This window comes from Schistocerca piceifrons, chromosome 3 (genome assembly GCF_021461385.2).
Source record: "Schistocerca piceifrons isolate TAMUIC-IGC-003096 chromosome 3, iqSchPice1.1, whole genome shotgun sequence".
Taxonomy (NCBI): domain Eukaryota; kingdom Metazoa; phylum Arthropoda; class Insecta; order Orthoptera; family Acrididae; genus Schistocerca; species Schistocerca piceifrons.
The window spans coordinates 71563026-71572674 of NC_060140.1; positions in this window are offsets into that span (position 1 = coordinate 71563026).

Below are 9649 nucleotides of genomic sequence, written 5' to 3' on the forward strand. Positions count from 1 at the left end.
TTACTCAGCTGTAGAATCTGACAGGGATACCATCGAGCCCTTGAACAAGGTTTGATTTTAGAGATTTCAGTTGTTTCTCAGGCCACTGACACTTAATACCTATACCACTCATCTTTGCGCTGGTGCAAAACTTACAGTAAACTGGAGCAGTTCTTCTGCATCTTCGTTTGTAAAGAAACATTTAAAAACGAAGTTCGGTATTTCTTTTGTGCTTTCTATCCGCAAGTTCGGTTCCCCTTTCATCCATGAGTGTTTGGATATAACTTTGCTGCCACTGTCAGTCTGTGGCCGAGCGGTTCTAGGCGCTTCTGTCCGGATCCACGCTGCTGCTACAATCGCAGGTTCGAATCCTGCCTCGGGCGTGGATGTGTGTGATGTACTTACGTTGGTTAGGTTTAAGTAGTTCTAAGTCTAGGAGACTGATGACCGTAGATGTTAAGTCCCATAGTGCTTTCTTTGAACTGTCAGTCTTTATAAATAACCATAATTTCCTTGGGTTTGTGAGGCATCTTTCAATAAAACCTTCTATAATACTTACTGAAGGCTTCATGCACAGTCCTTTTGAGACCCAAATGCGTGTCATTTAGCACCGCTCTTTCTCTCGTTCGATTTTTGCCTTTGTTGAACATATAAATTTTCCTACTTGTTTAGCTGCTCTTTGTACTTTAGTAATCATTGTTGCTACGGCTTCTTCATGGTCACTGATACCAGATTTAATATCGATAGAATTAAAGAGACCGAGTCTATTTGTTGTCATTAGCTCTACTTTACTTCCATACAGACGAGTGGGCTTCCAAACTGGTTGTTCCAAGTAGTTTTCAGAGAAAACGTTGAATGTTATTCCGCAGGATATCTTGTCAAGCTCACCACTTACTAAACTGTAATTATTTCAAGCGATTTTTGGACGGTTGAAGTCCTCCAGTGCTGAGAGTATGGTTGGGCAGCGAGTATGTCACCGAGACTAAGGGTTTTCTTCAGTATTTGGTCACATCTGGGGGTGAGTGTAGTGCTCGATAAAAGGACCTAATAGTGTGTTTTTCCCCAGCCCTGACACTCAGTTTTGCCCAGACAGTCTTACACGCATCTTCAGTTTCTGCCTCAGTTGATTAGAGCTTCTTGTCTACTGTGACACGTACACCATCCCCACTCGCCGTCAGCTTATCCCCCCATCAGGCTCACATCTTATTTACGAGGACGTGCCACCACAGGCTCCAGCCTCGCAGCGCTACTGTCTTCCCTTTCCGTGCTGCAAGTCTATCATTCTACTATTCTTTATTCCTGTCTGCCTTCCCATTGCATGGTCTTCTTGGTGCCCATTATACTTGGATTTTGCTTATGATTTTGGACACTCGTTTTCTTCCCCTCCGACATTCTACAATTTCTTATTCTTAACTACACTCCTGGAAATTGAAATAAGAACACCGTGAATTCATTGTCCCAGGAAGGGGAAACTTTATTGACACATTCCTGGGGTCAGATACATCACATGATCACACTGACAGAACCACAGGCACATAGACACAGGCAACAGAGCATGCACAATGTCGGCACTAGTACAGTGTATATCCACCTTTCGCAGCAATGCAGGCTGCTATTCTCCCATGGAGACGATCGTAGAGATGCTGGATGTAGTCCTGTGGAACGGCTTGCCATGCCATTTCCACCTGGCGCCTCAGTTGGACCAGCGTTCGTGCTGGACGTGCAGACCGCGTGAGACGACGCTTCATCCAGTCCCAAACATGCTCAATGGGGGACAGATCCGGAGACCTTGCTGGCCAGGGTAGTTGACTTACACCTTCTAGAGCACGTTGGGTGGCACGGGATACATGGGGACGTGCATTGATCTGTTGGAACAGCGAGTTCCCTTGCCGGTCTAGGAATGGTAGAACGATGGGTTCGATGACGGTTTGGATGTACCGTGCACTATTCAGTGTCCCCTCGACGATCACCAGTGGTGTACGGCCAGTGTAGGAGATCGCTCCCCACACCATGATGCCGGGTGTTGGCCCTGTGTGCCTCGGTCGTATGCAGTCCTGATTGTGGCGCTCACCTGCACGGCGCCAAACACGCATACGACCATCATTGGCACCAAGGCAGAAGCGACTCTCATCGCTGAAGACGACACGTCTCCATTCGTCCCTCCATTCACGCCTGTCGCGACACCACTGGAGGCGGGCTGCACGATGTTGGGGCGTGAGCGGAAGACGGCCTAACGGTGTGCGGGACCGTAGCCCAGCTTCATGGAGACGGTTGCGAATGGTCCTCGGCGATAACCCAGGAGCAACAGTGTCCCTAATTTGCTGGGAAGTGGCGGTGCGGTCCCCTACGGCACTGCGTAGGATCCTACGGTCTTGGCGTGCATCCGTGCGTCGCTGCGGTCCGGTCCCAGGTCGACGGGCACGTGCACCTTCCGCCGACCACTGGTGACAACATCGATGTACTGTGGAGACCTCACACCCCACGTGTTGAGCAATTCGGCGGTACGTCCACCCGGCCTCCCGCATGACCACTATATGCCCTCGCTCAAAGTCCGTCAACTGCACATACGGTTCACGTCCACGCTGTCGCGGCATGCTACCAGTGTTAAAGACTGCGATGGAGCTCCGTATGCCACGGCAAACTGGCTGACACTGACGGCGGCGGTGCACAAATGCTGCGCAGCTAACGCCATTCGACGGCCATCACCGCGGTTCCTGGTGTGTCCGCTGTGCCGTGCGTGTGATCATTGCTTGTACAGCCCTCTCGCAGTGTCCGGAGCAAGTATGGTGGGTCTGACACACCGGTGTCAATGTGTTCTTTTTTCCATTTCCAGGAGTGTATATGATCCCCTGGGAGATGAAAATTTAATAGTCATGGGTGACTGGAATTCGGTAGTAGGAAAAGGGAGAGAAGGAAACATAGTAGGTGAATATGGATTGGGGTTAAGAAATGAAAGAGGAAGCCGCCTGATAGAATTTTGCACAGAGAACAACTTAATCATAGTTAACACTTGGTTCAAGAATCATAAAAGAAGGTTGAATACATGGAAGAAGCCTGGAGATACTGACAGGTTTCAGATAGATTACATAATGGTAAGACAGAGATTTAGGAACCATGTTTTAAATTGTAAGACATTTCCAGGGGCAGATGTGGACTCTGATCACAATCTATTGGTCATGAACTGTAAATTAAAACTGAAGAAACTGCAAAAAGGTGGGAATTTAAGGAGATGGGATCTGGATAAACTGAAAGAACCAGAGGTTGTACAGAGTTTCAGGGAGAGCATAAGGGAACAATTGACAGGAATGGGGGAAAGAAATACAGTAGAAGAAGAATGGGTAGCTTTGAGAGATGAAGTAGTGAAGGCAGCAGAGGACCTAGTAGGTAAAAAGACGAGGGCTAGTAGAAATCCTTGGGTAACAGAAGAAATACTGAATTTAATTGATGAAAGGAGAAAATGAAGCAGGCAAAAAGGAATACAAACGTCTCAAAAACTAGATCCACAGGAAATGCAAAATGGTAAGCAGGGATGGCTAGAGGACAAATGTAAGGATGTAGAGGCTCATCTCACTAGGGGTAGGATAGATACTGCCCACAGGAAAATTAAAGAGACCTTTGGGGAAAAGAGAGCCACTTGTATGAATATTAAGAGCTCAGATGGAAACCCAGTTCTATGCAAAGAAGGGAAAGCAGAAAGGTGGAAGGAGCATATAGAGGGCCTATACAACGCAATGTACTTGAGGACAATATTATGGAAATGGAAGAGGATGTAGATGAAATGGGAGATACGATACTGCGTGAAGAGTCTGACAGGGCAGTGAAAGACCTGAGTCGAAACAAGGCCCCGGGAGTAGACTACATTCCATTAGAACTACTGACGGCCTTGGGAGAGCCAATCCTGACAAAACTCTACCATCTGGTGAGCAAGATGTGTGAGACAGGCGAAATACCCTCAGACTTCAAGGAGAATATAATGATTCCGATCCCAAAGAGAGCAGGTGCTGACAGATGTGAAAATTACCGAACAATCAGTTTAATAAGTCACGGATGCAAAATACTAACCCGTATTCTCTACAGATGAATGGAAAAACTGATAGAAGCTGACCTTGGGGAAGATCAGTTTGGATTCCGTAGAAATATTGGAACACGTGAGGCAATGCTGACCTTAAGACTTATCTTAGAAGAAAGATTAAGGAAAGGCAAACCTACGTTTCTAGCATTTGTAGACTTAGAGAAAGCTTTTGACAATGTTGACTGGAACACTCTCTTTCAAATTCTGAAGGTGGCAGGGGTAAAATACAGGGAGCGAAAGGCTATTTACAATTTGTACAGAAACCATATGGCAGTTATAAGAGTCGAGGGGCACGAAAGGGAAGCAGTGGTTGGGAAGGGAGTGAGACAGGGCTGTAGCCTATCCCCGATGTTATTCAATCTGTATACTGAGCAAGCAGTGAAGGAAACAAAAGAAAAATTCGGAGTAGGTATTAAAATCCATGGAGAAGAAATAAAAACTTTGAGGTTCGCCGATGACATTGTAATTCTGTCAGAGACAGCAAAGGACTTGGAAGAGCAGTTGAACGGAACGGACAGTGTCATGAAAGGAGGGTATAAGATGAACATCAACAAAAACAAAACAAGGATAATGGAATGTAGTCGAATTAAGTCGGGTGATGCTGAGGGAATTAGATTAGGAAATGAGACACTTCAAGTAGTAAAGGAGTTTTGCTATTTGGGGAGCAAAATAACTGATGATGGGCGAAGTACAGAGGATATAAAATGTTGACTGGCAGTGGCAAGGAAAGCCTTTCTGAAGAAGAGAAATTTGTTAGCATCGAGTATAGGTTTAAGTGTCAGGAAGTCGTTTCTGAAAGTTTTTGTATGGAACGTAGCCATGTATGGAAGTGAAACATGGACGATAACTAGTTTGGACAAGAAGAGAATAGAAGCTTTCGAAATGTGGTGCTACAGAAGAATTCTGAAGATTAGATGGGTAGATCACATAACTAATGAGGAGGTACTGAATAGGATTGGGGAGAAGAGAAATTTGTGGCACAACTTAACTAGAAGAAGGGATAGGTTGGTAGGACATGTTCTGAGGCATCAAGGGATCACCAATTTAGTATTGGAGGGCAGCATGGAGGGTAAAAATCGTAGAGGGAGACCAAGAGATGAATACGCTAAACAGATACAGAAGGATGTAGATTGCAGTAGGTACTGGGAGATGAAGAACCTTGCACAGGATAGAGTAGCATGGAGAGCTGCATCAAACCAGTCTCTGGACTGAAGACCACAACAACAACAACATGATCCCCTTGTTGGGTTTGACCTGCTGTTCCTTTTTCAAATTTTAGAGAAGTGTAAATCGTGCAGAGAAGGTCGTCTAGCGCGGCATATATTCCACCTCTTGTGTTTTTCTCTTCCTTGCAAAGGTATTACGACCAAAACCAAGCACGGTAGCCATTCCACCGTGGGGGTTTCCCAAGTACGTGCACGATGGTAGCCCCCTGACTATGCAGGGATCGCACAGTTGGTGCCTGAGCTGGAAATTCCCCACGCAAGCCTAGGGACATGTGCCCGCCATGGCTGGGGCACGGGGACTACAGGCATCGTCTTATTTGTTGCTAGGACTGGATGGCGGTCAAGGGAAGAGCCCTTATTCGGTGTGAATGGTAGCGTGGTCGAAGATTCGCACGTGAAGAGAATTAAAGTATCCTCTACTAGCGGCTGCAAGGCTCCGGCAGTCTCTATACATGGTAAAGATTAATATATTGCAAAGAGATATGACCCCACGACGCTACATTGAAACCTCCCTTTAGAAAATTTATGAATTACTGTGCTGATAAACCTCTTACGTTATTTGATTTTCAAACAGATGAGCAAAACTGAACGTACTCAGACTTTTCTCTCTTTACCTATTCTGATCATCACTAAATTGACACACAACATTTTTAGCGCAACGCAGTCGGACTTTCAATAGTCCCTACAAAAGAACGGCCCTGACTAACAATAACCTAAACCAGTCATGAATCACTTACCTCATAAAAATCTTCGTTACTCGATCTACTGAAATACAGCGAGCGCCAATACTGCCAGCTAAATAAAGGATTCTAACTACTGAAGGCACTGATAGGCATAGTTAGCAAATGAAAGATTTTGATAGAGAACAAAAAGTGCATTTACCTTAATAGTGTTCAAAAGTCATCTCATATATATATATATATATATATATATATATATATCAGTTCATGGCATACAGTATTACAGATTTACTCTTTCTGATGGACACACGTCCAGATCGTTCGCTCTCAAAATTCTGCCATCTCTCTCCCCACATCCACCACTGCTGGCGGCTCACCTCCAACTGTGCAACGCTACGCGCTGTTCACATCCAACTGCCCAACACTACAAAAGCAAATATTCCAACAATGTAAACCACCCACAGACTGCACACAGCACAGTCTGTGATTTTCATACAGAGCGCTACGTGACGTTACCAACATAAAAGCCTAAACAGCCTACTTACAACATTCCGAGGCTAAGCCTTGGGAAGAGGGACAAGCCAGACATCTGGGAGCGAACACTTCTGCCAATATTTGGTCTGTACTCTGACTGAAGAGAATACTCTTACTGCAACTAGACCATTATTTTTTACCTAAAAGACTGAAGACAAATTTAGGGAAGGTGGGGGAAATGCAAAAGGATGCGCCACTCCAGCTTGCTGACGAAGGTCCGAGCATACGGTTTAGGTTCCAGATATATGAGTGGCTCGAAGACTTTTTAAGTAATAGAACCCATTATGTGGTCCTCGTTGGCGAGTTTTCTTCAGAGACAAAAGTATCGTCAGGAATGCGTCATGGAAGTGTGACAGGACCACTTTTATTCTCTACGTACATAAATGACCTGACGGACAAAGTAAGCAGCAATTTATGGCCTTTTGCTGGTGTACGAGAAGGTGCCGTTATTGAGTGACTGCAGAAGTATACAGAATGGCTTATACGAAACTTCTAGTTGATGTGGCGATTGGCAGCTTGTTCTAAATGTAGAAAAATGTAAACTAATGCGGATGAGTAGGGAAAATAGTCCTGTAACGTTGGAATGCAGCATTAGTAGGGTGCAGCATGATACAGTAATATCGGTTAAAAATGTAGGCGTAATGTTACAAAGGGATATGAAAGGGAATGAGCATGTCAGGTTGGTAGTAGAGAAGGCGAATGGTGAACTTCGTTTCATTGGGAGAATTGTGCGAAACTGTAACGCATCCACAAGGAGATAGCATATAGAAAACTGGTGCGATCCATTCTTGAGGGTTGTTCGGGTGTTTGAGATTGCCACCAGGTCGGACTGAAGGAAGACATCGAAGCAAATCAGTGGCGGGCTGCCAGATTTGTCTCCAGGAGGTTCGAAGAGAGTGCAAGTGTTAAGGAGATTATACATTTGTGAGCACGGCTATCTTTCAGCAACGGTGTGTAAGTTTCAATGAAGAAATAACACACCCTACCGATTCAAGACAATTGCTTAATACGTTTACCTAATTTTCGACATCTCTAAGGGTGTCTTCTTCAGAAGATGTGTCTAAATGTAGGTAAATTTATCAAAATGTTACTTGCAACCTGTTGGTCATGTTATTTCTGCGCTGAAAATCAAATGGGAATCCCTGGCGGGAAGACGAAGCTCTTCCTGCAAGGCACTACAGTACAGATTTAGAGAAGCAGCATTTGAGGCCGACTGCAGAACGATTATGCTGCCACCAACACATATTTCACACAAGGACCATGAAGATAAGATGCCAGATGTTAGGGCTTGTACGGAGGCTTTTAGACAGAGTAGGAGAGTAAACGACTAGCACTGGTACAAGGTACCCTCCACCATTCATCGTACGGTGGTTTGCGGAGTATGTATATAGATGTAGGTTTACATGGTTCATTACTAATTACAAGTCCTCTGCTGCCCAGTCTACAGTCCTTCAGGCATGTGGTCGTCAAGGTGCCATACCTGTGACCATTGGGCCAAACAAAACTTTAAACATGGTCCGAGGAATCATCTTCCGCAGATATCTTACACTCCAAACAGATAAGGTGTTCTGGACTAATCTCCAGCTCAAGGATAACTGCATGGATACAGGTGCCTTTATCTTATCCTTTGAAGGAAATGACCTCCCAGAGAAGGTCAAGATTATGGTGCACAGGTGTGACGCAAAACTGCATTGCCCATCACCTATGAGGTGCTTCAGACGTTTACGCTTTGGATATTTGTCATCCTGCTGCATGGTGGACACAAAATGCGACAACTGTGGATGATCACTCCACGAAGGTAGTTCTCTTGAAAATCCACCCTTGTATCACCTGCTTGGAACATCACCCTCCATGTTCGCCAGTTTACCAAGTTTTCAAGAAAGAAGATCCAGGAGCGCAAATTTGTTGATAGCCTGCCATACACTGAGACACGAAAGAAATATGTTCACCTACATACTGAGGATATGACGATCAATTACGCTAACACCGTGACCAATGGCCCCCACCTCAACTTTCCCCAAAACCAGATCTCCCACCACCCTCCAGTCTCATGGTACATGCAGTACCTACTTCGCAAACAACTTCCTGCACCTGGTTGGAAAGGTGTTCTCCTTCTTTGGCGTCTATCAGTGACAGGGTTCCGCCTTATGGTCCCTCTCCCTGGCAGCCACTGGAGTGGTGCCCTGAAGATAAACAATGGCTGAAAGAACCATGGGCCGTGGGAATCAGGGCTGTCTGCTCTTCACTGTCCCTGTGCTCAGTGCTGGTAGCCCCTTGAACAAACCTTGCTCCCAAAAGCTACAAACGAAAAGAACAAAAAGATTAATAATTGAGACAAAGCTCTTCCAATGCTTCTGGAGGCGCCCGATCCCACCACGCAGTGGGATTCTGAGCCAGTGTCTGTAGATGTGGTTCCATTGCCACTGATGGTAGATAGTGATCCTATTGTGTGACCGGCCCTCATGGCCCTTTCAGGCCTAATCTGGCCGTCAGTTGTATGATTGCTCAGTGTAATTGTAATGGGTACTACTGTCACCCGCACTACAACACCATATTTCCTCTACTTCCGCAGTTTGCATGGCTCAGAGAAATGCACTTCACTGGTGATCATTCTCCAATGCTCCATGTTACGTTCTGTTGGAATGGGTCTTTTCCCAAGAGGGTATCTGGAGGTGCCTGTACTTTGGTTCATACAGGTGTCTTAGTAAATAGATTCCCCTTCATACCTCACTGGAAGCAATAGCAGTGTAGGTGGAAACGATCTCAGCGATTACCATTTGCAAAGTTTACCTACCACCAAGCATACCATTTATTTGTGTTGAGTTGTCCACATTAATCCAACAACCTTGTCCCCCCCTCCCCCTTTTCTCCTGTTTGAGGACTTCAGTGCACACCAACCCCTGTGGGGAGTATCACTTCATCTGGGAGGGGCCTTTTAATTGACCATCTTCTCACAGACGTAGATCTGTCCCTTCTCAATGACGGTTTTCCTGGCCACTTCAGTGCTGCCCATGACACCTGAGATGCCCGCTAAACCCGCTGGGCAGAACAGATAATAGGATTGTGGAAAGGGCCAAGGGTTGAGGTTAGTTTCTGCTTCTAATTGTCATTTATTGTAATTTAATAACCTTTACAACCAAAGTGGCACATAGCCGAAT